We start from the raw sequence: 26142 nt of genomic DNA, 5'->3' as shown, positions 1-26142 counted from the left end.
AAAGCAGGACTTATTACCCTGAATTAAAACTTGTTTCACCGGTTTCAGTGGGAACCAATGCTAAGGCATATAAATATATACACATACACACCAGCAACATATATAGATGTTTTTTATAACAAGACTCAGTGAAGATTAACAGTTCTCTAGTCCTGTAAGTCTTGTTGGCCTAGAGCAAGCATCTGATTTCCTGAAGATGCCCCACTATATCAACAGCAGCACCATGGCCACGCTGCCCTGCACAAGGACCTTCCCTGCAGGCTGCACTGCAAAGCAGCTACAACAAGTGACGCCCTTCAGAGGGATGTCATTCATGACAGTAAAATACAAAATCAGGACAGCAATTCATGCTCGTTTGCAAATAAGACACTGAACTAATTCCTGCTCATTTGCACATGAAAATTACTTCAGCATTTATTGTGCGTTGCAGTGATCAAAACAGCTTTGGAGCTGCTGCTCGGTGGTCATCACACTATGTGATTAAATACATTTCATTACTCATTTCAGGAAAAGCAACTAGAGTTGTAAGGGAAAGGCTGAAGCAGATGACAGGAGCGTTACATAAATGTTATTGATTTTGTTTCTTCAAGCGCTCATGAAATAAACCAGATAAACATGCCAACCAATTTTGCTCAACAATATAATGTATCATTCAGCCCTTCAAACATCCGTGCATAGTGTGTATGTTTGATGCTTCCATGAAGGGCTGAGGAAGGAGGAAGTGGTGATCAGATAAAGGACACACATTCACTTATCTGGCAGCGATGCTGCAGCAGCTCCTCTTCCCACACCAACAGGGATCTATTTCTCACAAGACCTGCTATTTTTTAATATATCAGCCTATTTTTTGGCAACACGGAAGTCCATGAGGACTCCTCAGTTCATCAGTGCGCCATAATGCTATAGTCAGTACTAGTGATGGCAAAGGGTAAAGGAACAGGTATCTCGGTTGTACCTCTCTTTCCAAATGAGAAGGGAAAGATCCAAATGCTTAAGTTCATGGTCAGAAAAAGGTCTTAGATTGTTGCCGTTCTTATTGGAAAAGGGAGGGAGGGAAACGTTGGAGGTGAAATATCACCAAAAACTGCAGCAGGTGCTCACAGGAACATCATCTGAAAGAGAAAACCAGAACAACCCTTGTGGCCAAGGACAGGGATAATGTCCTTACTTCACCCACATCTTCTTCCCAAACACAAAGACTTCAGCAGCTAGAAATCTGATTGTTTAAAGCAAGCTAAATCAATAAATGATGATAATCACAATTCTCCCATCTGTTCAGTGCCCGTTAGCTAACAAATTGTCAAAGCATTTTGAACAGTCACATCAAGGGCTGGATGGATGGATGGACAACAACAACAGAAAACGACAAAAAAAGCAACTGCTCCATCCAGTTTTGATATGTAGACTCTCAGAGATGAATTCTGTTGCTACAAGTAAACAGCTTTATCACCTAATGGTCTGCTTCCTGGGGAGGCGGGGATGGAGGGCAGGGAGAAGAGAGTGCCAAACCCTTAAAATACAGACTGCTTTATTCTTTCAAGAAGTTGGAAACAGCATTTGCTTCTTGGTACATCTAGTTTCATAAATCTCTAAACAGAAGGACAGGAAATAAAAAACAAAATCAATGGATTTCTATCCATGGATGGATCGCTCACCTGAACCAGGAGAAGTCAGTCAACATGTACCATATTTGCAGAGTACTGAGGAGATGAAAATTGGATGGGGAAAGAAAGAATTCCTACAACCTTTTAGGTGACTTTTCTATTATTATTAGCTTGAAAGCATTCTTCTTTTCTCAGCTCCTGAACTCCTAAAAGGAAGGGACAGCACAGAAGTGTTACAGCCTCAATGCTGTACCAGAGTCCAGAGAGACCCCCTACTTAAACCAAAAAGCAGTCACTTACATTTTGTGACAGCTGAAATGTGTAATTAGTATCAGTAAATAAAAGGGCAGAATCAGCATTGGGGTTTCAAGCCTTAATTACAACTGCTTCCTATTCAAGCCTCAGGGTGAGACATTTAAAAGTATGTCATTTGCTCGTATTTAAGTTAGATGCAGTTTGGCACTTGCATTCATAGTATTCACTATAACAACAGACTGAGCCCTTGTCCCGTTCCATGTGGAACGAACATCACACCCTGGAAGACCCACCACTTTCCTCAGGTCATGGCACACAGTGCAGCACAGAAGGAAATCCAACACAAGGGCTCAGCTCTCTGCAGTGCTCACCTCAAGGAAGGGCAAGCAGAGCAAACCTGCAGCGTGCATCAGAGCCCACGAAGCTGGGGAACAGCAAGTGCTGGAGAACATTGTGCTCCACCCATTCACATTCAATCTCCATCACAGACCCCATGTTATTCAGCTTCCCCCTGTAGTGACTCAGCAGCATCTGTCCTCTTACATTTTTGTCACACAGTTACGATTCTTCTGCTGTTATTTTCCCAAAGTTTCACCTGTTGCATCCTGCAGTTAATGTGATTTTACACTTCCCCCCCCCCCCCACTCGCTACATCCCCACCCACAACCTGTATTGATTGGGGGGCACGAGGAGGGTGGGGAAAGAACTGGAGGGGTGGTAAAGAACTGGAATTGCTTTTCCTCCTCTTTTTTTCTTCTGTGCTGGCAACAATTACCAAAATGCCACACCAAAGCCACCCTCTGAAAGAACTTCCTTGGGTACAAACGCAGCATCCCATCTGCTTAGCAACACAGTGCCAGCAAATCCGCTCCCAAGCCTCACACTGAGGTATGCAACCACATTTGGTTCTTAACTCCAAGGCTCTGAGATGAGATAGGACAAGTGGCCATCCCACAGCAGGCAGCTGCAGGCAGCAGGACACATCTGTCTTCCACTGTTGGCAGAAGGAAGCATCACACACCAACAGGAGCCTGCTCGTCTTTGAGAACAAAGTAAAGGTGCACCCAAACCAAGCGGGACATCAGAGAGGTTTCTAGAAGAAAGAGGCAGTTGGGAAAATGTTAACTGAAAACTTGTGCCGAGCTTCAGAATCTGTCATGAGAGGCCAGAGAACATCAAGAACAGGAGGGGGAAAAAAATAAGACAAAAGAGACAGTTAGAATTGCTTGAGTGATCACAAGGAAATGATGTTTTGTTGTGTGATCCAAAGCCCTCTGCCATGGGTGCCATATAAATAATTATTAATTATGTTGTTGATTAGCTGTGTGAGCAATAGAGCTAATGAGCTGGTTCTTACAGGAGATAAATACAGCTTCTAAAGAGCAGGGCAGCCATTCTGCCAAAGGCAAGTAATTAGAAGCATTTCTTCTCTGCTGAAAGTTTGCTTTGCTTTTTCTTTTCCTTAAAGAAAAAACAGAGGACAACCAGTGTACATTGTAGATATTTGCTATTAAAACCCCTCCTCTCACAGTCCCAGTGGACATAAACTGAATTTCACTTAATGACTGGGGCCAATTAACTGGAACCAGGAGCTCCACTTTGTAAGCAGCGGGGTTCCTCTTTGGAGGGTTGGCCCCAATGGGCAGAAGACATCCAAAGGTTGAGGATTAAAGCTGCTTTCTTTCACTGAGCATGTATACCATATTGCCGAATGGTTGGCATGGGAACACAGCTATGGAGAAGCCTGTTGTGCACAATAAGCAGTCTCCATGAACTAAGGAGGCAAATAACTGAGGAGATGAAGGGTAAACTCTTCACCTATCATTTGGGAGAGATCAGCAGATGGAGGAAGAAGGAGCAGCTATTCAGATCCACTGTTCTTCCTCACTGCGTGCAGAACAGCTGCTTCCAGGGGTTCCATTCCAATGTTACAGCTTTAAGTCCTCAGTGCACGTGTATGCTCAATCCATTTTGCTGCCTGGTGTCCAAAGTGTGGCTATCACAGATAAAGCTCCACCTCAGCCGCTGCCATCACTTATGGCCCTGAATTGCAAAGGTTATCAAGGTGCTGATTCAGTCCCAGGGCAGAATTAGAGCAGAGGGCATGATTATCCAGCCAACATTACATGGGTTTCTCAATACTGTCAGCAAAACCTTAAAGCTCGTTTTCTGGCACAAGAAAGGTCCAGCTGACAAAACAGTTCTGTGCTAGTCAACAAGTGTTTGAGCAGGGTAAGGAAGGACCCTGCTGTTACCTTACATTGCAGACCCACCAGCCGAGCCTCCAGGACTGCCTCAGCACCCTTGTAGCTCTGTACAGGTGTAAGCAGAGTTGGCTTAGCCCACGCTACAGTTTCACTGCAGAGATCCACCAAAAATAGGAAAACCTATTCAAGTGCTCGTGCTATGAACTGGAATTCAGCTCTGGGAATGGTCTGCAGGCATGTCTGGCTGCACAGAAAGCCGCCGCCTCCTCCTGGAACGCAGGAAGGGCAGGGAAGCCAGCAGAGCCCCAGGGAGCATCAGGCTGCCGCAGTGCTGAGCTGCTCAGTGCTGGGACAAGTCTCCAGCTGTATTTCTGGCCAAGTTTGCACAGGACCTGAACAGGGTGTTCGACTTTCAGTTAAGGATTAGCACCTTAGTGCTTAGGGCTAGGTAAAAATGGAGCGCTCTCAGTGAAGCTTACAGCTGGGAGAAGCATTAACTCCCATCAGTTCACTCCAGGTTGCAGTTCACTCTCCCACACAACCCAAAACCCTGATGGCTCATCAGTCCTCCTATTACAACCTTACTTCCTGGATCTCTCTCAACACCAATTAATGAAGGGGGAAAGGATAAGTTACCCCTGTATAAGTATACCCTTCTTTCTCAGAGTCCCACAAAAAGAAGCTGGACCTGAAATCACTGAGGTGTCTCCTGCCAGCAAGTGCAGTAACAAGTCAGGAATGAAGCACATAACCCTGCTGCTGAAAAGGGGAAGGGAAGAAGAGCATGATCAAACTACAGGAACCTGCAACTTCTCTGCTAACACTTCACTTTGCCTCCTCTCTGACTCCAATGCAATTTGCAGATCAGACACCACAAGCATCTTCTGGAAGTTCTTTTCTTCTGATCTCATCCAGAACTGCTGCTCCAGCGTGCTGACCTTCAATCTGTAGAAGTCTCCCAGCCCAGATTGAAGCACTAGATACAACTTGCAGAACCCTGACCCCGGGGGATCTGCTCAGGAGACAGAAACATAAAGGCTCAATGAGCAGAGATGGAATTTATGAGCTCGCTGGCAGTCTGGCTGCAGGACGGACACTGGTATTTGGCAAGGGCTGGGAAAAGTCATTCTGTGTTACAAGCAAGACAGACGAGAACAGACAGGATCACCCATAGATCCAAAACTACAAACTTCAAATACTGTCAGCTTTTTTCCCTTTCTTCTTTTCTCCCCAGCAAAAGCAGAGAGATGTTCCATGCCAGTGCAGCCTGAAGAACTTCTGATGCATCTGTCTGCAGTTTTTGAAGTGTGCAGTACAGAATTAATACATCTTTAGGACTTCCATAATGTAAAGAAAAAAAAAAGCCCACAGTGCACCAGAGCAGAAACTCTGTAGCTTTAATACTCAGTACCGTGGGCACTGACCTACACAAGCTGCTTCACTCAGCCAGACCAACCACTGCTTTTCATATTAGACATGACCTAGAGCACCTCATGTATTCCCCTACGTTTTAAGAGGTCAGACAAGAGCTCTCAAACAGGCTTAGAGCTGCCAAGGACACCTTGCTTTCTTTCCCTTCGCTGCTCTTTGGCAACCACGTGTTACGAGCAGGGCTCTGCATCCCAAGGTTATTATGCATTTCTCTAATGGATACCCATGCATAATTAATTAGCTCATTAATGAATTGATTTGAAAGTAGAGTTCAGCGCAGGGGCCAGGAACTCAAAGACACATGCCTAGGACTGAACAAATAAGTCAGTTCTGCTTTTGTTATAGCATCTATACATTCACAGAGGCCTGCTCTCATGTCCTTGCATCCCTTCTCCATTTGGGACCCTCACATTTATTGCTCACATCAAGGGAGTTTGTGATTCTAGCACATCTTCTGCAGTACTGAAATCTTTTGGCTTAGAACTGTGGGTCCTCCCAGAGGGTTGTTACCAGCCTGCAAAAATCCCAGAGTTGAGTTGTTTGCTTGCTATTGCTGTCCACAAAGAGGGAATCTAATCTGGCAACAGCTGCCCAGAGCTGCTAACTGAATAGTTCCAGATGAACCCAGGAACGTACCTCCATTCTCCAGCACCAAGCACTACCTTGTAAACAAATGCCCTTATACAGGTCTGTGTGGGCAAAGTTAATTATCTCCAAATAGCTTCCAGAAGCCTCAAATCAATTTATGAAAACAAAAATTAACTTTCCATATAAACATAATTACAGTGAGACAACAGTATCCAGCCTCATGTTAGCACTGTTTTTGGAAGCTGGGCAAAAAGCCAAATGAGTTCATTAGGCAGTAATTAATAATGGTTTTCCCCTGCTTTGGGAAGTCATTTATAGCCCTAAGAGGCAGAGGTACTGGGGAAAAAACCCACAGCTAACAAGTTTTAAAAGGTACTTCTGCAACAATAATTTATTTTAGAGCCTTCATGTGAACACATATTATATATAGCATTAAATGAGCATTAAAAATGCAGGGGAAAAAAAACCCAGCTCTGTAGTGAGATCAGTTCATTCGACTCAAAAAGGTGCCTAGAAAGAATTTTCCTAAGAAGGAGCCATCGAGCTTCCCCTCCAGAGCATCACCCACCTCAGGACCAAGAAGAATGAACATAGGAGGATGAAGAACTACCAGTTTCCTCTGTTCAGTCCCCCACCCCCAGAAATGTTGGTTTTGTTTTTGCTTAAACAAAGTCTAATTATTTCTTAGGTATTTTTGAACTACGGACTCAGTCTAGACAGACAGACTTTTCAAGCGCAGATCATTTTATCTCAGTCCTTAGTGGTGGGAGCTATCTGAAGTAGATGTCCTCCACATGCAAGAAATCCACATTCATCATCTTCTGTACCACTGAACCCAGAGAGTTCGTGCTGATGTTAGCAAGAAAATGACAGTCAGTGCTGACAGATACTGCGCAGGATGATAAAGATAGAAGAAGTACAAGAGTCGAGCCTTGTTTAACTGAGCAGTCATTGTGGAACAGAAGGTCAGTACTGTACTAGTCAATAGCCTTCTAGTTAACAGGCCAAATTAAAAACAGAGACAGCATCCATCTCACCATCATCATCTGCACTTCTAGAAGCATGTCCCAAATGCAATTACTTTCAGGCGGAGCACTACACGAGGCTGCGTGGAGCCTGGCACGGGCTGCCAGCCACTGCTGTGCACTGACCAAGGGAATATTTAGGCATGCATCACCAAAAGGTAGGAAAGCTGTTGGTAGCCCCTACTCTCCAGCACCCCAACTAGCTTCTGGTTCAGTTTCTCCTCTAGTTCCCTATAACAGAGACAGGGAGAAAAAAAGCCAACATCCTGTGCTGCCTGGATTGAATAGACCCACCATTCCATCGAGCTGCCTGCCTCACTGTACGGCAGCACGGCAACATAATCTATTTATGAATGGCAGCGGAACCCCTACATTGAATTACAAGGCAGGTATTCAATCAGGCAGGATGTGTAGCTGCCTTCTAGCAGACTGGAGGATTAGGAGAGCGATAGGATACAAGCTTTCCTTCCATATGACAGCATCTTCTCTTTCCAGCTGAGAAACCAGCAATCTGTACTTAAAGGGAAAAGGATTTACAGTGCTTGGGACTCACAGGAAGGGTTAGAGAAAGGTTAGAGAGAACATTCGTGCAAAGATAGTTCTCCTGTATCACCCACAGCAGAAGGATTATAAAACAACAGTCTGTGCAGGATCAGGCAAACACACCTGAGCTACCAGGAGGAGCAGGGCACAGCTGGGAGTGCTGGCAGCTGTTGAACACTACACAGACAGCACTCACACGGCATCTAATGCAAGATATCTGCAACGCCTGTTCCCATCACAGCTTAGAGACAGGCTACACAACATTGACAGCTTGCACAGCATTGGCTCCGTGGAGAATTGCAAGCAAGAGGTGCCGCAGTCAGGTAACACCCAATCACCAAACCTCATTTAGTCTTACACAAGGAAAACATGGGCCTCTACTCCATAGAGCACCTCACATACAGAGCAGAGATTTCCCTTTACCCATTGCTATCATTCCTAGGGACACACATTATAGCAGAGCATGGTAAGGAGTGAGGGGTTTTATTGCTTCCAGCCTGGAGAAGAACCCTGTACAGCTGGGAAAGTCATCTTACAGAAAGGGGCTGCAGGCTGGTGCTAGAGGACAGAGGAAAGTGTTTCACATGATGTAGAAAGAAGTGCTCTATCTGATGCAGCAGGATTACATCATGTCTGACGGCAGAGGCCCATTGTGCTCTCCCTTGTAAAGGAGGATTACCGTCTATCTGATCTGCAAGAAGGATTATTGCGTTTGAAGCGGTAGAGTACAACCAGGATATACTGACAGGCAGTAACGTGCTGCTGCAAGGTCTCACTGGATTTGTGATGAGTGGATGGAGAGCAGCATATCACAGGCACTGTAAAGCTGCACCCACACACTGGGACCTCCTCCAGGTTGTTTCAGCTGAGGACACAGGTCCCTGGCCCCCAACTCACTCAGAGGCTGTCAAACCAACATCTGAGATTATAGTAGAGGCCAGTGTGATTCTAGAAACAAAATGTCAACCTCTGAATTCTCCTTCTGATTTTGTGTCCTCTATCTGGCTTAGCACTTATTTTCAGACCTACCCTTGCTTACAAGTTCCTGCATTTGAATGACCACCTCTTTTTATTTATAATGAAAGCCTTAATTGAATTTGACAGTGATAAAAATGCAATGTATGCTCTAATGTCTTGAAATATATTAACTCTTGAACATGTATCTATTGCATTTTCTGTTATCAATACTCCAATAAACTTCCCATTAAACCTTGTTATAAGAAAATTGAGTTTTCATTGAAACCTACAGGACCAGCCTATTACTGCAGGAATCATATCAAGGAAGACATCATAGCCACCCTAGCACAGCACAGGCCAGACAGTACTTAACACACCAGATGGCATTTATCAAGATATTGACTATAAATCGTTGCAATTGGAACTGCAAGGGAAGCAAATCATAGCTGCCCGTTGGTATCATGCAAGCCTTATTTTCCATTTTGCTGGGTATAGTGTGCATCTCTGCAGGTCAGGCTTGAGTTACCATTGCAACAGGCAATGTACAGAAACTACTCACCATCCAGGCTCTTGGGTGCTCTGCTCAAAACCAGCCTAAATGGTTTGCATTAGGCTCCACTTTCAGCTGAGGCATAAAGGCGACAGGAATTCAGTGCAGCCTGTTGACTGATGGTAACTCTTGCAGCTCCTCATCTGAGCTATCAGGAAGTTCGTGTTCATGTTTGGCATTAAGAGGCATCTCTTGATTAATTCCCTCCCACAAACACATTCTTTCCTCTTTCTTAGCAATTCTTCCTGCTAGAATCCATCCTTTAGAAAATTCTGCAGCAAAGCAAGTGGATTTGCTGTATTCTGAGTATTTGACAGAAGGAAGAACAGATTGGAACTCCGTGAAGAGTGACTCATTATCAGCAAATAGCTTTAAGTGATGATTGTTTCACCATCACCCACCCAGCTCTTCCTTGTTTCCAGGCTAGAGCAAAAATTCACTGCAAGAGGATGACAAAAAGGAAAGATCAGGCAGGTAGCTTTACCTCTTGCTTCCTCTTCCAGGTGCAAGAACCAGAGCTTTCTAAAAAGGGAACATGCAACAGGCTTATAGAACCTTGGGATATAAATCGGGGGTTGGGTTGCAGGTTTCTTTTTCTTCCTCATCCAAAAGTAGTACGTAACACTGTCTCCCTTCATAACCTACCCAGGAAAATGCTGAAAAATGCTTTCAGACATCCACCCTTTCCCTGTGCAAACATATGCTGAGCCTAACCCTTGGGGACACTAACACCCTTGCAGACATTTAGCGGGTAAGCCTTTGCTGTAGGATCAAAGCTCACTTGCCACGTGCCAGCTGATGTTGCTGTAAATGAGCATTAGCACATTTGGGATCCAGCAGGACTGGTGCCTCAAGGTGAAGAATTCCATACTCCCAGTCAAACACATCAGAACTATCAATAGCAGGGTACAGAAGGTTAAGGCAGAAAATAAAAGAGAGGAAAAAAAAAGAAATGAAATCCTTGCTATATCACATTGCTCTCAGCAACTATTTCCAGCAGCGAGCTGCATTTAGAATAGCTGTAGATCAAATCTAGAGAGAGAAAGGGGAAAAAAATAATCGCACACAGTACCTAGAGAGGATTTTTGAATTCAGATAGCTCAAGGGCAGCCATAGAAAAGAATGGAGTTGCCAGGCTGCTGTTCCTCTAGCAGGACTACTGTTGCAAGCAGGAGAAAAGGGAGAAGGCAAGAGGATGAGGCAGCATCCCATGGTGCTGCCCTCTCCCCCAGGCTGCAGCCTCCTCAGTCCAGCACCACAGCCTCTCCTGTCCCAGCCATCCTGCTGCTCTGAACTACTGATTCTTTGAAATATTAAGCACAAACACACACCATAAAAAAATGGCTCCCAATCTCCCAGTGCCCAACACTTGAATATCCATGGGAGACCACAGGAATTCTGCATCCCAGCTCCCAGTTGTATTTGGCACTTGCAACACTTTGCATGAAGATAGAGGCACAGAAGAGAATGATTTAGTGACTATCCGTTATTAGCTGCCTGCTACTATCCCTTCAAAACATCTCTACAACAAGGAGGTGGAAAATGAGGAGAAAGACGAGCTTTGCAGGCAAAGCAAGAAAGCTGATCCCTCCAGCAGAGGAACAGTCAGAAAGTCCCCCATTAAGGAACCACTCAAACTGCACAGGGTCACACAGATCACTACGTAGGTCAAGGTCACCCTTATCTGTGTTAGTATCAGCCCTTGTTTGTCTTTCAGCCTTCACTCCCAGAGAGCTGAAAGCCCAAAGCAGAGGAGAGCATACAGTTCCTTTCCCCTGGACACATTGCATTATTAAAGATGGATTTAAACAAGTTTTTTCCTATCCCAATGCTAAAATGCCTTAAAAACAAAACAAAACAGCAGAAAAAGACAACTTCGCCTGAGGGAAACCACTCTTTGTTTTGGCTCAACTGAACGCCCATTAATTTTATTAGAATGGGCAGGGGGAAGGGTTTGCATCTCCTCAGATTTATGGCCTTTTCATGCCAACTGGGAAGGAAATTCTCACATGCTGGTGGAGCATCAGACTTCTCCCACAAAGCTCATATTTACAGAAGAATGCAAAGTTCCCCAAGGGAGTCTACGAGCTGATGAGACTATGAGGATCTGTTATTTATATTACAACAGTGCCCAAGATTCTTGGACATTGCACACATTCAGGGGAAGACGCAGCCCCTCCCTCTTCACGCTCACAGCAAATTATTCACTTTCATGGAAATCAGCATGAGCTTCACGTGTTTTCTGGAACAGAGGTATTAGTTCACACACCCCAGAGGCAACTTGATGCCTGCGTCTGGCCACTGCAGCAAACAATGAGCCTTCTCATTCGGGTGATATTTGCTGTGCCCAAGCTTGCCAGACAGGATTGTGGGCAAGCAACATGAGCCACAATGTGCCAGATGCACCAACGTACCCTGGAAACAACCCCAATCTGCTCACTGGAGCTGATTGCTAAAGAAATGCGTGTGTAATCTGACCAATTTAACAAAGTTGGTGAATTCCTGGGAGTGTGCTGAATCAAGCAGCTGCTGACAGAGCTGGTGTCATCACTTCTCCTTCAAGCCACAAATGACTCATCCTGGTTAATGCAACCAGTTTTCCACTTGTGTATGCTGGGGGGCACTGAACAAAGGAAAGGTTGCAGCATGATTTGCCCTAAAGCTGGAACACATCTTGGTCATGAGAAATCCCTTGCTGAAGGGGAACAAGTTATTTCACAAACCTCAAAGTATCCACTGAGCCTACAGAGCCTTCTAGAGTGGAAAGGGCTTGCACAGAAAAAAGGTACAAACTACTGAAATGACCAGGATGGGTGGGGGAAGAAAGGAGAGCCCCATAAAGGTCAAATGCAGAATGTCTGACTGTGCTGGAAAGTCCTTCTCCTGTCTGCAATTTGTGTGCAATACAGTGAAGTGATGGGCTGACAATTACAGGAAGGGAAGTTTGGGTTACAATGAAGAAAATGCTTTCTACCAGAGAGAACAAAGTTGTTGAATAGGAGAGACTACAGCACCTCAGCTTCAGAGGTCTGCCAAGAAGCCCTCAGTCTATCTTCCAAACACCTACTGACCCCAGACACAATGGGGAGAAGGACCAGACAGATTCATAGGGCCCTTTGTAGCCCTACAATCAACAGGGATCTCAAAAAGGAAGTAAAGAAATCAAACATGCCCTGACATCAGAGCTCTACACTAGGCACATTGGGAGTGTCACTGCTACATCCAAATCCAAACAGATTCCAGATGGGCTGCGTCCTCATGGTGGGGCTCTGGAAGGCAGCTGGAGCCTCCTGGGTGGACCACAGAGCCTCTCCATCCTAACACTGAGTTTGTGTATGGCTGTATTGTGCCTACAGACAAGAAGCAGCACAAGTAGAAAGGACTGTACTTCTGAAAGCCCCAAATTTGCCTGGGGCAACCCTGCACATGGAGAATTTAACCAGGAGTATTTTCACTCCCAAAACAAATCTTCACAGAGCTCAGCTTTTCCTGGAGGTGAGCTGAGCATCCCTGCCCTGAGAGCAGCAGACAAGTACCTACCAACTCCCTTCCCACAGAAGTCTTAACTTTTTCTTATTGCTTTTAACTTCTGATAGGGAGCAAAGCCTGTTGTCACACAGAGGTTTTAAGCGATGAACGTTTGTCTTTCTGCCTACAGAAAGCTGCCAAATCATAAAGCTCCATCCTGTTTGTAAAGCAAGCCCTAGGGTATTATTTTTCCTAAAGTCAGTGATGTCACAGAAATACTACTTGAAAACAGAATCTAAAATTACACCCTTGAGTGCAACACATTCTGGAGTTTTCGTTGGCACTGCTAAAATTGTTCTGTTGTGTTTTTCTGGCACAGGCCACAGTCAGATAATTGCTTGGGGCTAATCTTGAGAAGGCAAAACATACACAACCAGCACAATTCCACTTCTGCTCCACGTTCTATTAAGAAACAAATATTCTCCACAGCATGAAGTCCAGTTATCTATGCCAAAAAAATGTACTAAATGGAGCTGAGTGAATTTGGAGTGTGGGGTAAAGAGTACAATTTTGGCAGTGCCAAAAGCTTTTGTGATTTATTGCACATCCAAATTGGGGTGAGGTGTTCCAAAGCTGGAGCTGTAGGGGAAAGGAAGAGGTTGAAGTGCTTTGTTTTAGCCTGAAGGAATTCTGGTTCTCCCCCCACCCCCTCCCATAAGTATGAATGAACAAGGCAGAGAAGGGGACACCTACCCTACATACCCTGCTCTGTCTCCAAGCACAATTTCATAACTGTTCCAGACAAGTTAAATCACCCATTTAAAGACCTTTCCACCTCCTAATTTTACTGGGTTATAAAAGATTTGTTGCCCAGCATTATTCCACCCTATTTACAGTAGCAGAAACTTGGTGCCAAGAACCAGAGCACACAAAGCCAGTGTAGAGAGGTGGTAGCAAACAGTGCCAAGTCCTGCTTTCAAGAACACGCTTCCAGCACTGCCAGTGTAACTGGGCCAGCTACCATGCAATTCAGTCAGATATTGCCCTCACCACAGCTGGCAGAAACAAGCATCATGCCCAGAAGGCCGGTGTCCAGGTACAGCTTCACACCAGTGTCTCAATACATGGGGATGAACAGCCTTGCCCAAACTAAGCAACACATGTAGTTTGATCCAATATATTGTTTTCAAAGCTCTGAAGGTTAATTAACCTGTAAAAGTTCCATAATTAGCCTACCACCCATGAGTAGATTGTATGGATAGAACAAAAAGTACACACGACCACTAAATCAAGGTACTGCAAAAGGCTCAATGAATTTCAGAACCTGAGCACCTTAACCTAAGTAGTCATCTGTAGTATTTAGACTGGCTGTGAGACACTAATCCTCCACCCCCTATGTATTAGCACAGTAACTAACACAGGATTCTATAGGGGGAAAACAGTGGGATGTGAAGACTGTTTATTTAGGTGCATTGCCAAGGCTTCCAGTGAAGCCGTCCCATCCTCCAGCCAGCTAAGATTTCTAATTAGAGTATGATGAAGTTCAGCTTCAGCTGACAGCAAAAGGCTTGAAATAGCCACAAGCCATGGTAAATTTGGATTCTGGTTTCTGTCATCTCCTTCAAAGCTGACGCTACAGGATGCAGTTTTTGTCAAGGAGGAAAGTCAAGTTCATTCAGCACAAGGCCTTGACACAGGGCATTTGTTTGCAGTCTTTAGGGACTGTTTTGCATGCTATAGATACAGGCAGAGAGGAGAGAATTACACGATAGATTTCAATGTTTTAGTACATCAGTGAGATTTTATACATACACCCATCATCCCAGCACAGTACATTGATTAACAACATCCCTAGGAGTGGGACCTCTCCTTGCGAACCACAGTGGGTGACATCTCTTTCAAAGCAGTACAGCTCTCTGGTTATTGCAGTGCCCTTCCAGAAGAAGAAGAAAAAAAATAAATAAAGAGGTATCATCTTATTGTGTGCTTTGCTTCAGCATTTATCTAAAGGTCCCAGGACCTCTAAGACAGAGATTAATAAGGCCCAGTGATTATCCTCAGAGCTTCCCTAAAGGGCTGGAAGGAAAGAGATGCTCTGTGCTATTCTGACTGCTGGATTCCTTTTAGACGGATTGTTGCACCATGAAGTAAGAAAACACTTCAGTTAACAACAGGCCGTCTTGCTTTCTTATTTTCTTTGTGTCAGGCTTGAAGAAGCCCAACTCCTGATTTATTTTGGCACCTTTGCAATTGATCCCAGCTGCAAGCAGAGCTGTGGAAACATTAGAAGAAAAGCGAACCACACTTCATCAAAAGTCAAACCCCAAATCTTTGTCATTTGAGTAAGTACTCAAGTCAGCTTTATTTCACCTAAACGCTGCTCAGAATAAACAGATGTGTAGAAGAAAAATATACACACCCTGAACATGCAGATACCAAGGGAATGTGAAGATGAGGTTCCAGCCACACACCCTCTCAGTCTTCTGTTTCTGTTGTGTGTTTTTCACCCCCCATCCCCCCCTTTCCTTTCTGATTTCAGGCTGGGAGAGAAGCACAGTGCTGAAACAAAAGTGAATACCTTATGTACAGCCTCAGCACAGCAGCACAAGTTCTAGGAGCCTCCTGGGAACACTGCTTCTCACATGCTTTTGATTCCCATCTCCAGGTTCAGATAAGCCTCTGAGTTTGATGCCAATCCAAACTGAACCAGAATCCCAGGCCTCCAGATCTAGCTCAGGTTCAGCGTGTTATAATGTAGTATCAGCTGCATTCATAAGCGCTGTCACCTTGGAGATGCTCTGGTGAAGCCTGGTCAATAGCACTCAACAGAAAGTTCAAGTTACAAGTACACAGCGGTATTCAGATAATCTCTGGAGTGGTAAATGGCATCAAACTGAGGGGAAAGGCACCAGCAATCATGGAGTACATGTCCTTCTTCTAACCTGTCCGAGAGAACAAAGTGAGCCTTGGCAAGCACGCTGCTATGCCCTTACAATCAATCCTAAATACTTTGCTGTTCTTTTGCTGCATGTTGAGAACAGACTGCACACAGCAGTCAGCAGCACTCTGAGGGCTTCCTGTCCTCCCTGACAGTGTGTTAAGTGTCCTCAAAGGGCAGAAAAGGATGATTGGAATGCATTGGTTTGGAATACCCTCCCAAAACAAGGAAATTAAGAAAGGGAGCTGGGAGTCCCTGCACTAGCAGCTCCCTGCTATCTATTACAGACAAAGAGTGATGAAAGTTGGCTCCCAAATGCCCTTAGGCCAAAGCTTACTACACAGAAAACAAAGAATTTTCTCCCCCTCCTCTCAGAGGAAGCAAACAGCAGTGCCTTTCTGTCCCTGGGCTACACAGATAAAAGGGCTGCATCTTGTAAAGAGAACAAGCTGCCCTGAGGCCAAGACGTGCAGGAAAAAGACAGCTCAGGTTCAGCTGAGTGCCTGCTGGGAGGACTCATACCAAGCAAGACACAGTGCCCTATCTCCAGCTGCAGGTACCACCAGCCATCTCACCCACAGCTCACCAGGGTATGACACAGGTATCAGGCAGCACCAGTAGCCCTCTCTCCATCCCCTGGTTCCTGAAGCATGCAGTTACTGACTGTCTGCCCCAGCTGCTTGGTGCCAGGGTTGTTTTAGAGAAGGAAGAGGGAAAGGGAGCAGGAAATGGTTGGGGGAGGACCTTCTAAATGTGGGAAATGTAGCTATCAGGATAAAGGTAACACCTTGGCAAGGCTGGCTTGTGAAAGTCCAGCTTCAAAGCCAGGAAAGCTGCAGGCAGGAGCTGTCAGAGCCTGGAAGCTCTGTTACCTGCATATCATTGAGCTGCACTTTCACATCCATATTTCCTCCAGCGTTACAAGGAATTTCACTACAGATGAGCAATGCTCTCAGAAAAGCAGGTGTGAGGGAAGGCTGCACAGTGCAGCTCCTCTAGTGAAGTTGTTGCTGTTCTGGGGTACAGATAAAAGCAGCTCACAACTTCTACTTGTCCCCGGCTTCCACAGCAGACTACAGATGGCAGGAAGGTCAGAGCTTCTGCCTTGTAGCCTTACAAGACAAGTAACTGTAACAACATACAGGCATAGCTGCAGTTGGTCAGGAAGTCTAACAGTGTGTTTTCTTCATTGCAAGGTGTTATTTCACAACGATCAAAACTCTGCAGAACAGTTTGAACAGGTACTAGTCTTGTTATAGCCAGAAACAGCCTGTGATCCTCCCATAGGACAGACTACGTGTCATGTACTGCCAAAACAAGGACTTGGACCCGTTCTCCTAATCAGTGGCAACTCCTGTACACACTGTTCACACATTCACATGGCTTACTCTATCCTTACTTTGCAGATGAAAGGCAGTATTTAGAGAACAAGCAAGTTGCACAAAGAGCCACAACAGGAGACAAAAGCAGTAAGGAGCTCCACTTTTCCATAGAAGGAAAAAATCCTTGCTTGTACCAGTCAGCATCTCCAAGCTGAGTGCTGTCACAGCCACTGCTGCCTTGTACTGGATGATAGGCTGCTTTCAGGAGCAAACTGGTCTATTTAAACGTGGCACATGGGCAGTGAAAGCTGCACGTTTGACCAAAGACAAGGAACAAGAGGATGTAGAAGGGCAAAAAGTCAAACTGCTTACGGTCGAGGATCAGAAAAAGAAGAGGTGACCAAAGGGACTAACAGTATCTCAGAACAGCATCTGGACACACATTTGCCAAATGCACTGGTGACAAGTGAGGAAATCTCGGGGAGATGCGAGGAGCTGGAGCAGTGACAGAGCCGTGACATCTAATCCGGGGTGACATCTGCCTCTGGCTAGAGCAGCAAGATTGTTTTCACCACCACTGGAAAGAAGATTGCTGTAGTCAGAAATAGAGCTGCTGAGGAAAGGGAAAGTGTGAGTGTGGGAAGAAAGCAGTCAGGAATTTGCTATTATACACAGAACAGGCATGGATTAGACATCACCTAAAGAAAGAGTAAATAAAATGCTAGACTAGAATCATGGTGGGTTACAGTGAGTGATTAAGGAAGAATGGACGGTCTGGGGAGAAAGGCCAATGGCTTCCACACTTCAGGTTGTTTAAGAGTCATTTGGCACATACACACTCAGGGGGTGGGAAGATGCAGCAGCAAAAATTGGAGACAATTCCCAGTAACGCAGCTGGCAACGTGTGAGATCCAGAGAGAAGGTTCAGGACAGAGGCAGAGAACAAGCAAGACAGATTACTGGGGTTTAAAACAAGAGACACCTTAGAAAGTCAAAATGAAACATGTCTGTTTATTGATAGCTCTTTGAGACTGAGCTAAATTTAAAATCAAGAACACTTGAAAATGAAATGTTCTACACAGAAGTGGTTAGTCGTACAGCTTTGGTTAACACCCTTCCTGGCAGTGAAAGGCACTTTCACATGGTAAAAGCAGTACCAGGAGAACACAGCAGTGTTATCCTAGCCATTCTCCAAGCAAGAACACTGCAGTGTTCTCCTCACCTGACCTTTGTCTGCAGATTTCTGCCCAGCGGGTCTCCATTCCCCATCCCCAAAACTGGAGACCTCAGAATGTTGCCTAGTTACCAGGCAGTGCAAACCAGCAGTTGGCAGCACCACCCAACTACCACCCAAATCAGTGCAGCGTGCAAAGCACGGAGACCATCTCAGAGCTCCCTTAGCATCACCCAGGTCTGAAAAGAACAACAGAACTCCAGGTCTGTCATTGCAGAGGTTCAGGACAGACTCCTTAGAGTCACAGGTTTCATGCTGTCACTCATATTAATGATGCAACGCTTTATTAATTGGAGTTTTCCAGAACAGCATATGTAGTATCAGTGACACTCATAATTAAATAGGCAGGCAGCTTTTTTTTTTTTTTAAATGAGCAGAGAGTTAATTGAATTCTGGAGTCCCTGTGATCAGCTGTGAAATTTATACCTGCAATTTGTGCAGGCAGCAAGAACTAGAGCCTTTGGGGCCTTGTTATTCATCAAAAATAGGCTGATTTATTTGTGCCAAGTATCTCTGTAGGAGGCTCTTGGGCCCGATGTACAGTCACTTTCCTCCAATTAACCTCCCTGGCCTAGAGGGAAAAGAGAATTAGACATCTGTTAAGAGCACAAACCTAGTCTTGAGAAAGTAGGCACATTTTAGTGAAGCCAGCTCTCATCCAAGTTAACCTCTGGCCACCAGGAGTTGAGGAGTTCCCAGCATGAAATATGTCAAGAGCTGAAGTTAATCACAGACAACAGGAGGCGGAATGGACCTGGCTTGAGACAGTTGGACCCACCTTCACGCTCATTTTTACTGTGAGCATCTCAAACTCTCCTTTAAGTTTTCTACTGTTGCTGTACCTTGGCAACTACTTCAGACATTGGATTTTCCTTTCTCTTGGCTCACCCTACACATAAATCCTTAGCCTTACAGCTACCTTCCAAGACTCAATTAGTAACTTATCACCAGGTAATTTCCCTCCTTCCATTTTCCCATCTTGTATGTGCAAAATTCAATTCCCAGAAGACAATGTTTTGGTCAGCTCTTTTCATGTCACCTCTCTTCCAATTACTGCTGGATCTGGTTAAGTCTCTGTAAAAGGACTGGAACTATTTCACCTTTTTTTTTTGTCTTGCTCAGGTTGGAGCTCAGCACAGTAGAAACAGGCATTTCTCGGCAGCGCAAAGAACAATTTGTATGTGCATTCAGAAAGCTTTCCAGCCAGGAGCTCTTTTGCATCACCATCTCAAGGACCAGACAGGATATGAGCAGGGGTCTGATCTGGAGCTAAGTGCCTCCAAACTGCCCAAGGCCTTTGTTAACCTTCTCTCAGAATTAAACGTTATTGTAAGGCAATGGTAGAACCAGAAACCAATGATCTTTGCTCAACTGAGTTTCCAGTGCAGGGTTAGATCTGCCGACTAGGGAAAAAAAAAAGAAATAAAGACTGCATTGACAGCCCAATCCATTATTAAAATCCATCCTTCCTCGTGGCTAAGTGCAGCCCTTTGAAATGTGCAGTCAAGACTTGTTAACAGTTCTTGTAAAGATCTTTAATGATGCCCTGTGACATGAACATGACAAGCACCCATGTAAAAACTGTTTGTACAGGAACTGGTTTCACAGGAAAAGTGTTTTAAGAATAGTTAGAAAACTCTTATTTCAACTGGTATTTCTTGATACGAGTTCAAAGGCAAGCTCGCTACCAAGCAGCTTAGGTGCCTGCTTACAACAGAAGGCAATAGCAGCAATTGCTCCCAGAGGACAGCCTGGGAACCCCACAATAAGGACAATCAGCTCCCTAAGAAATTCATTCCTTCACGGAAATACAATTTCTGCCTAGCTATTGTAGCCAGTTACTGTTACCAGGCTGCACCAGCCAAGGATAGGATTGCACCATCCATGAGTTGCCCTTCCACAACACACCAGGCTGCTGTAACACGATGGAAAGCACAACAACAACAGAGGACCAAGATCCCAGGCTGCAGCAAATAAGTATTTGCACAAACACAACCATCACGGGAACAAAAATATAGGAAAGAAGCTACTTACCTTTAGAAGGCCTCACCTCCACTGCCAGCCCTTAAATGAGGTCTGGGAAGGGGAGGATTCTGCCTCCCCCCCTTCCAATCACTCAGGTACACTGCATGCACCCGAGCTTCCCTGGGTTAGCCCTGCTTTCCCACCAATCATTGCTTCGAGCTGTACTCAGCATTTCTGTTACGCAAACAAACAAAGAAAACCCGCATATACCCACCTCCATGTATACACACAGCAAAATCAGAGCATTTACTGTGAAGATATTTATGCAACCTCTGTAGGCTTAGTCATAGACAAAAACATTGCATCCATCTGTCACGCTGGATCAAATAACTGATCCATCAAACCTAATAAGTAGTTCTCCAAAGCAGAAGAAAAACATTCTCACATCATTGTGCCTCTTAAAGACACAGTCTCTGTTCTGCTGTGTGCAAAGAGGAGCAAGGCAGGTCCAAAAGGTTCATGCCACACCAAGGGCTCACCTCAAGGCTCTCAGAATACATCAAGCAGAAGGAATTGCAGAGGGATAGGACTGCACAGGGCAAAGGGAGGCAAGGAGTCCTTGTGCAACATACCTCGCACCAGATCCCGGCGTGTCCTCAGCCCAAGTGAAACTCCTCGTCTTCTCTGAGGTCGGCCCTGCATCTGACTGCCCACACGCGGCCCTGCAAAGCAAAGCAAAATCCAAATTCCATCTTTTCTGGCCCATCGTCTACACACCACGGAGGCAAAATTCAACGAGCACAGCCGGTACCACACGTGTCTTACGTTTCTTTACGAGGCCGTCGGTTCGAACTGAGGGCAGAGCATCCCTCGGGCCGTTGGTCGGGTCCCGCAGGGCGGCGGGCGCGAGGCGACCCATCAGCACCGAGCTCAGCACCGAGCTCAGCACCCAGCTCAGCACCGGGCTCAGCACCAAGCTCAGCACCGCACGTTGAACCCTGCAGCTCCTCCGGCCTCCGGCTCGCTGCCACAAGAGGGGGACAGAGCACCGCACAGCCCCAGGATGCCCGCAGCCTCCCTGCCCCGATGCCTGGGGCACGGCTACCACGGCAGCGTGAAAGCCACGGAGCAGCGCTGCAAGGGTTTGCACTGCTGCACGGGGGTGGACGAGCTCCGCTCGAGCCCTGCTGCTGTCGGGCAGCTCCATCTGTGCACGCGCCGCACAAAAAGTTGTTTGTTTGAAAGATCTTTTGAGCGGCCCTAAGTGCCAAATCGTTATTTAATTCCTTCGGTGAGGACGGAAATAGCATCGGTGGAAATGAATGCTTCTGGTGGCTAAATAGGAACGTAATCGTCCATTAGAATGTTAACGTTTATGGAGACTGTTTATTCAAACCAAGTCGTAAGGATCTCATTGTGCTTTGACGATCAGCTAATGGCCCCTTAAGGCAGAACTGAACACTCGATGCTTGGAAGGAGACAACATTTTAAATGCCCCATCATGTTATAACTCCACAGTTATTCGGCAACGTGATTAAGCCTTTGCATGGCAGCCCTGAAAATGGATGTCCTTTCGTTCACCTTCATGCACACACACTGCAGCACAAACTTTCCTCTCCAGCCATGTGTACATGACCCAAAATCAGAGAAGCAGCCGAAGAGCTGAGCTCTAGATATAGGCTGAATGTATGGCCATGTGGCTCAGCTTTCTCTGGCCTGGTAAGGGCTCACACAGCAGCACAAAGTGCTGGAGCTGAGAGCAGCTCTCCTTCAGATGTGGTGCTATCGGGAGGGGCTGACAAAGGAATCATAGAATCACCAAGGCTGAAAAAGCCCACTAAGATCATCCAGCTACATAGATATGTGGCTTCACAGCCTGCTCTGCTCTTAGACTCTGCTCTTCGTGTGCATCCTGGTTGGTATTTCCATTCAGACATGCATGTTGGAGTCCCCAACCTCAAACAGAACCTCATTTCCTTTTCTGAGAAGAGAGAAGTCATACATGTAATTAGATAACATTTAGCAGTAAGGCACACTTAACAACTACAGGCAGGTTTCATTTTGAGTCATACTTTCAACTAAGCACGCATTGGATCTGCTTTCATGTACACAAGCCTTAGACCCCCAGGAAGCTCACTGTGCTTGCAGGAACCACACAGTGTGTTAGTGTGCATGGAGATCTCTGCCCCTCCCCATTTCAGTATATCTTCAATTCAGATATGACCACAAACAAATCCAGTTGGCCTCTGTGTGTTACATACAGCATTTCACCAGGCAGAACTGAGAGGATCCACTCACTGAGCTCCCATCAAGCTTTAATCTCCAGATTCAAGCAAGCTCAGGCAGATCTCTCCAGAAGTCTCCAAAATGCAATTGTCCTTTGGCAGGTGCAGTGTTATCCTGAAGTATTATTTCCACTGTAATTAATAATGAATCACGGTGCATATGTCTTGCAATAAATGACTCGGGAACTAGGCTGTATCCTACAGCCCTGAAATGGGTAAGAATAGTCATCATGTCCTATGCTGAAATATCAATCTCTTCCAATACTGAGTGGGAAGAAGGGAATTTTGTGTCTTAATAAGTTTTTAGTGTGTGCTTCAAAAATCTTGAAGATTTTTATGGCCTCACAGAGAAGTAAGGACCTGCTCTAGAAATTTATAGGTTTCATCTATTTCCGTTGAATTCAGTAAACAATGGGCCCATAGTTCCCAGTGAATGGAGCTATAAACCCCCAATCACCAGCAATTCATTACACATTTGCTTTAATAAGAAAGATCCAAATCCTTTTGATAACCACGAGGAAATGGTGAGAGCTCTCTTTGTCCCGGAGAATTTCCACTATCATTCAGCATTAGTCAAGCACTAATGGACATTAAAAAATAAAGAATTGCTGGAGACTGTAAAAAATACATCATTTCAACTTTCCCATGTGACTGAGGCCTTGAGAAATTGACTGGCATAGCTATAACAAAATAATTAGTCTGTTATAGCTGTGCCTGTATAACTTCTCCACATGGACACTCTATTCTAAAATTTAAGTGACTTTATTACAGGATAATTACTCAAGGACTTTAGTCCAGAATGAGGTTCTGCACAGGAGAGCTTTGCTAGTGTGCTCCAGTGATTTAAATTCACCATACTAAGCAGGTGAATTTTGCTGTGCAGACTCTCTGGAGAGACTGCCAGCAGTATTAGATAAGACATCCCCATTCTGTATTATCTCAGAATTGAACTTGTGCACTGCACAGAGCTCAGCATGCCATTTTGCATGCTCTCACAAGCAGGCAGGGCATCTGCCTCCCACAGGAATGTACTCCCACAGCATGGAAGGAAGGGAAGGCAGATATCATGCAGTTGTAGAAGGAGAAGTGGGATTTAGTGAACGTAGGGTCACATTTTTCAAGCTTGCTATCAGATCCATTTTCAAATACAAACCCTGGATGTTCAGCCTTTCCACCCACTTGCCTATATTTTTGGCCAGAAAAATCTGTCTCTATTGCCAGATTTGCTTTCCTTGCCGGTGTCCTATTAATGCTCTTTCGGAAGTACGCAGCCTTTACATGGGTTACATCTGGCCTTTACAAAACACTGTGCTTTTGCACACGATATCAATGTGTGATGTCAAAGCCTCAGCCTGCAGCAGGGCTCCCCTGACCGACTGCTGGCTGCCGTCCTGGGTTGGCTGAGTCACCCAGGCCGCAAATGATTCATTAAAGCCACTGAGGATCATCACAAGCCGCATTCTTTTAATGAGACTTCACACACTTCCATCAACAAATGTCATGATTTGGGGTGTGAAGACACAGTGAGAACCTCTAACCTGGGACACATGGGAGATTCCCCTTCCTCCTCCTCTCACTAATTAGCTTTGCTGCTATCCAGCATGTGCTAACTACAGCAATGCAAACGAGCTGCTGCTTGCCTGATCTCAGAGCAAGGCAGCCCCAGTCTCTGCAGAGAGACCACCCGGGGAATCTGGGGTGCTCCAGGCACAGAGTCATTTACCATGTGTTTGAAACTGAACTAATGGAAAGATCTTGTTCGGTCCCAAAACACAGCTGAGCTAACACGTAGGAATCAAAGGAAACAAGCAGCCCTATTAACAGCAGGATCAGTGAAGCCTGGTTTGCTGCGCATTTGTCTTTCAAAGTTGAGCCCCTCTGTGGATTTCCTCATGCTTGGAGGACTGAGTTCATGGCTTCTCTTCAATGGACGAGAGCTTAGCATGGTTTCTTTTGCCTATGCAGTGTGCTGTGTTTTCCTAATTGTAAAACCTCAGCCCCCTAAATCAAATTAACCAGAAACTAACAATTTCTGCTGGAAACACTCAGAATTACCTACTGATGATGGCAAGCAGACTAAGGGCAAGAGTACAAGAATGGTCTATTAGAAGTTCAAGGCCTTCAATTCATTCCATCACAAATGAAAGACTTTCTGGGCACATGGGCAGGTGTGTTGTTACAGACTGTTCCAGCCACACTTTCTCCAGCAGTACCAGTTCTGGGAGTCCAGATGAAGTCTAGTCGATGAGAAAGGAAACGTCCCTCTTAGGCCCCCTGTCAAAGGGAGCAGCCATAAATGGAGCTTGCAGTCTCTAATGGGGCAGGGATTTCACTCCTGGAGCCCTATTTGCACTTTTGTTTTTGTGTTAAAGAGTCTGGGAACCCGTGCCTGTAAGGGTCAAGCAGGGGCAATGCAATGCTCTTCTCCCCTTTCAAGTGCAAGGCACAGCCCAGACCACTGCATGCTCCTGCATGTGAATTATTTAACCGTTCAGCTGGTTAAAAATAGCACGGCAGCAACTCCCTTTGCCTCTCAGCCTCTGACTGTTAAATGGGCCGGCAGAGCACAGCCAAGCACTGGGGTCATGGCCTGGGCTGTACATGCGACCAGGCGTAGGGTGCCAGAGGCAGTGAGAAGCAAGTGGCCGTGCAGCCTTGTTCCAGCTTGATGATATCAGCCTGGGAGAGAAAGGCAAGGCGAGCTCGGAACATTATGGAGCTGCCAAAGAAAACACTGTCTTCACAATGAACAAAAGTCTGATTAATTATTAATTGCCTGCCAGCTAATTAGCATTCCCTTGGGCAGCTGTCTACAGAATACCTTATATTTCCAACCCACCCCAGGCCAACATCATCTATGCAAATGGCTTTGGATCAGAATTAGCAACTGATTCGTTGCCTGAAACAAGTTGTTCCCCTCCCCTCATCTCCTCCTGCCACCCCTTTTTCCGCCACCCAGGGGTATGAGCTCATTACAGTGTAAGCTAAGCAAAAAACACCCCTTGCTGATGTCTCTCTCTGCAGTTCCTGCTCAGCCTTTCCCAGGAACACAGACACCTCCCACCAGCCTTCAGCCTTCACAACACGGGGACAACGGCTGTGTCTCAGCACTGAAACAAGGCTGTGGTCATGGAGCAGGAGCTGCTCCAGGCTGCGAGGAACTGGTGAGCAACTAAAGCAGAGACCAACTTGTGGCTTTAGAACTGAAGGCAGCACTTAGGGAATTCTTCGTCAGCTAATGCTTGTATTCAACTCCTATTAACGTTAATGGGACTTATGCACGTGCATCAAGGGCAAACAGAACCCTTACCAGAGCAGAAGCATAAAGTACAGCTAAGTACAGGCAGAGCAAACCTTCAGTTTGCTGTTTTACCCTGCTGAGAAGGATGCACTTCCATTTTAAGATCTTGGCTTCATATTTATTTATTTTTTTAATGGAAAGAGCCAATGCAATTGGTGAAAAATTGCAACAAAACATGAAAGTATCTCAGTCTGCCATCACACTGCTAGGGAAAGGTTATTTCAAACTTACCCAAGCATTACAACTTGAGCTTTCTATACTCTATAGCTATACTCTATAGCTATGTGATACAGCCCCCTGGCACGCACCAACACTGCACAGGAGCAGAAGGTGTTTTTGCAGTGCCCCTGTTAATGGCTTTGCAAAGAACCTGCAGCCATGGTGCACAGGCGGATTTTTTTTTATTAGACTACATTTTCCTCATGTACTTGAGTCATATAAAGCACATAAACTCATGAAGTCCACCTAA

At 45.5% G+C, this 26142-nt stretch overlaps 1 protein-coding gene and 1 long non-coding RNA gene across 2 annotated transcripts in view; one reads left to right on the top strand and one right to left on the bottom strand.

Annotated features, from left to right (window-relative positions):
* GALNT9 (polypeptide N-acetylgalactosaminyltransferase 9) overlaps window positions 1-20928 on the bottom strand; it is a 297062-nt gene extending 276134 nt beyond the window's left edge. The window contains exons 1-2 of the mRNA XM_015877661.2: window positions 20913-20928; window positions 20720-20809 (exon numbers count right to left, since the gene is read on the bottom strand). The gene's annotated coding sequence lies outside the window, so the exon portion shown is untranslated. The remainder of the gene's footprint in view (window positions 1-20719; window positions 20810-20912) is intronic.
* LOC107321090 lies at window positions 18215-19335 on the top strand. Its single transcript, XR_001558456.2, has 3 exons — window positions 18215-18325; window positions 18804-18919; window positions 19245-19335. It is a non-coding gene; the product is annotated as an uncharacterized LOC107321090 (long non-coding RNA).
* Window positions 20929-26142: the final 5214 nt, after the last annotated feature.

This window comes from Coturnix japonica, chromosome 15, assembly GCF_001577835.2.
Source record: "Coturnix japonica isolate 7356 chromosome 15, Coturnix japonica 2.1, whole genome shotgun sequence".
Classification (NCBI taxonomy): domain Eukaryota; kingdom Metazoa; phylum Chordata; class Aves; order Galliformes; family Phasianidae; genus Coturnix; species Coturnix japonica.
The sequence above is the reverse complement of the archived record's forward strand: the minus strand, read 5'-3'. Positions and strand labels throughout refer to the sequence as shown.